We start from the raw sequence: 3,926 nt of genomic DNA, 5'->3' as shown, positions 1-3,926 counted from the left end.
AATTATTACATTTATATAGCGCTGAATCTTGTGCATAGACAAATCAAAGCACTTTCGCACCAGTGAGTCATTCACACGCATGCATAACTCTGAAACTGGAAAAAAAAGAAGACTAGGAAGAGGCAGTGAAGGGAGGCTATTTTGGGAAGAGGTGAGTTTTAAGACCAGACTTGAAAGAGGTGAGTGTGGAGACCTGACGAAGAGAAAGAGGAAGTTCATTCCAATTGCAAGGTCCAGAGACAGAAAGAACGGCAGCCAACAGTCGAGTGTTTGAATCTGGGTATGCATAAACAGAGTGGAACCGAAGCCGATTGTAGAGAACGAGATGAAGTGTAGAGGCTGAGGTGAAGGCAGCCACAGAGATAGGAAGAGGCAGATTTGCGAATACATTTATAACATAAATAATGAATGATGAGTGCCCAATGGCAGCTGCCAGTCAGCTCTACCCAGGTATGCAGCCTGTTGTGTAAATGACCCGTGTTTGTAAAGCACTTATAGAGCTTGGTCTCCAACCGAGGATAGGTGCTATATAAGTATCCATATCAATCAATCAATCAATCAATCAGAGACAATTTTTAAGACAGTTCGTTTTCCTTTAATTAAAGTCTATATTCACGCGCATATGCCTATAACTGACAACAGAATGAAGATCTGAAGAATAATGCTTCATTATCAAACATAGATAAAAGATAAATGGGAAAGATAGTTTCCAAGGCACAATTGTGGTGGACCAAGGATCAAAGAGTGGGGAAAGGGAACATGGGTGTTACAGCTTCTATCCTGATAGAATCAGGATCCTTAATTCTCTGACTGGAATCCCAGTCTGTACCTGCCTGATGGATCAAGAAGGGGTTGTTTCTCTCCAAGGTTAATGTAAAACTGTGAAGTTGATGGAGCATCGTTCAGTTACGAAATAATAATAATAGTGATAATAATAATAATTTTTCTATGGCACAATATCCAGTACCAATGCTCCTCAAAGTGCCTTACATCATCCAGTTGAATATAAACATGCCATACAAATTTCAGCAGCTCTCTGTCAATCAAAAACACCCAATGTGTTCATTCATCAAAATCAAAAAGCACATTTCAGAAACAAATCAAATAATAAATATTATGAAGTAACACTAGTAACAAGTAAAACATGAATACTATCTCTGCCTTCAGGAAATTATGTGCTTGAAATTTCCTCTTTTCTATCACTCTCTTTTCTCCAGTTAGATCACAACCTTGTCATGGTCGGTGGGCTTGTGTGTCTCAAAGACCTGAAGATACATGCCAGCAGGAGATAAGTCTCCTGACAGGGCCACCCAGGCAGAAGTGTGGAGACCAGGCAAACAGCGATCTACTGGTCCTTCAGGTTGGGGGCTGGGCAAAGGGTCAGTACTTCTGCCCATCAAGAGAACTTAACTGCAACTGAAACGCAAACATGAAATAATACAGAGACTTATACCCTGGAGGAGGAACGGACCCTGTCTTTTCTTGGCCTGAGTCCTCTGAAGCCACAGGACTGAGCACCCTTTCCCTGACTTTGACATTTTAATGGGTTAGGTGTTCTATATCCATCACGGCTGTTGGGGCACTGAATTCATAATCATTGTGTCTATGGCTTAGCATAAAGACACGGAGCCAAATCCTCTCAATCTGCCATTTCAACCTTCCTCAACCAGTTAGGTACCCATTCACACCTGGAGTGTTTTTCCCAAGGACACAACACTGTGCTGAAACAGGGCCTCAGACCCTCATCACTGGTGAAGACAGGTCAAAAGTCCAACACCTGACTCTGCCACAGCATCTTCTCTCTGACTAGGAACACCATATAGCCCTTGCCTGTAGTCAGATAGAGGCAAAGGCACAGGTACAGTGACTATGGAGCTCTCTTGTTGATGGCCAATGTCCCACGAGGGGTTAAAGTTTCAGTTTCAGTTTCACTTTCTCAAGGAGGCGTCACTGCGTTCAGACAAATCCATACACGCTACACCACATCTGTTGAGCAGATGCCTGACCAGCAGCATAACCCAACGCGCTTAGTCAGGCCTTGAGTGCATGCTTACATATTCGTGTACCTATGAAAGTGGATTTCATTTTACGTAATTTCGCCAGAGGACAACACTCTCGTTGCCATGGGTTCTTTTTCAGTGCGCCAAGTGCGTGCTGCACACGGGACCTCGGTTTATCGTCTCATCCGAAAGACTAGACGCTCAGTTTGATTTTCCAGTCAAACTTAGGAGAAAGGGCGAGAGCGGGATTCGAACCCACACCCTCATGGACTCTCTGTATTGGCAGCTGAGCGTCTTAACCATTCTGCCACCTTCCTCCCTTAAGGGGTTAAAGTCCTGGGTAAATTAGCATCACTTTTTTTTTGCCCCCTCAGCCCCACCCGCAACTCAGTGTTCACCTGTGCATTTTCACAGGAGTCTTTCCTTATTTTTCAATGTTTGCAATCTATGATGTTTTTAAAACTGTGCCAGCTTGGGGGCTGTACTTTGACATCAGTTAAGTGTTTCTGCAGACAGTGGCTATGGTAACAACTACCCATTCCACAGTGTTCTTTGCGAAGGGTGCTTTTGCTTCTGGTTATTCTTCTTGTTGAGTCCAGCAGTAGTAGCAGTTGTAGTAGTAGTAATAGATTTGGAACAAATCAAGCTATGAAGCTTTTGAACAGCCCTTCCTTTGTTTCATAAAATAGTTTGGTTTTATTTGGTCAATGTTTCATGACAGTTTTGCTAAATATTTTACTAAAGAAAACTTTGAAAAAAAAACTTTGTAAAAATTCTGAGGAATTGTCCAGGTAATTCTTGAATGTATTAATAGCGGGCGGAGCTTGTTTAATTTCAGGTGTCATTTCATTCCTAATATTAGAAACTGTTACTGAAGCATTACTTTCTTGTCTAAGTATTTGAATGCAGAAAAAAAATCCATCAGCATTTCTTTTGGAACTGTACTGAGGTGAAGAAAAGAACTGATCCCAGGACACATCAACATAACCATTAAAAAGTTTATATATTTCAGTAAGATCACCATATACCCCTATCGTTATGAGAAAACAAATTTACGTGTATCAATTGATCATTATATGTCATGTGACTACATTTTTGCACAAGCTTTGTAGCTCTTCTTTGTACTTTCTTGATTGCAACCAGTAGGTACTTGAGGTATGGGTATGGAAGGCGATGAATTAAATGAAGTGTGTGTGTGTGTGTGTGTGTGTGTGTGTTTTAAACTGGAGGAATGCTACCTGTGGTTTCATCCGGTGAGATAGGAAAGGTAGGGGTGAGGGGGGAAACTACACAACATTCACCACACGTGCATTCTTCACACACTCTACACTCTCATGTCCTTACAAAGCACACATGATTTCAACCCACTTTTTATTTTATTTCATTGAGATCAGCACTGATCAAACCCACCAAAATATTTCATGTTCCAGTGCAGCCAAAGCATGCAGAAAGTGAATGCATCCCAAAGTCACCAAAAGATCCCCAAAATCACAATGCCTACATAAAAACAACTGAAAACATACCACCCTCCTTAACACAGGCAAAATTTATAAAACATTTCTACTATCACTACAACTTAAAGAATCCTCAATCACTCTTAACTCAAATACAAACAAACAAAAAAGTCCACACTTTTTTAATGCATAAAACAAATGGAACCTTTGGTCAGTGGTGTAACCTTTGATTTTTCTGTTAGTAAAGCTTTAAAAAAGTCACTGCAATTGGCACAAAAAGGACATTTTCCTCCCCAAAACTATGTTTAGTTGAACACACAATATTGTGATCCACTAGTGCAGGATTCCTGTCCTGTGCAAATGCTACTTCCAAGCAGAGAAATCAAAAGTTGCTGTGGTTGTAGCCTCCCTTTGCAAATTATCTCCCTTATACTTCTGCAGCATCCTCTTCCATTCCTGTTTTTTTTCCCAC

This window comes from Babylonia areolata, chromosome 30 (assembly GCF_041734735.1).
Source record: "Babylonia areolata isolate BAREFJ2019XMU chromosome 30, ASM4173473v1, whole genome shotgun sequence".
NCBI classification, from domain to species: Eukaryota; Metazoa; Mollusca; class Gastropoda; order Neogastropoda; family Buccinidae; genus Babylonia; species Babylonia areolata.
The sequence above is the reverse complement of the archived record's forward strand: the minus strand, read 5'-3'. Positions refer to the sequence as shown.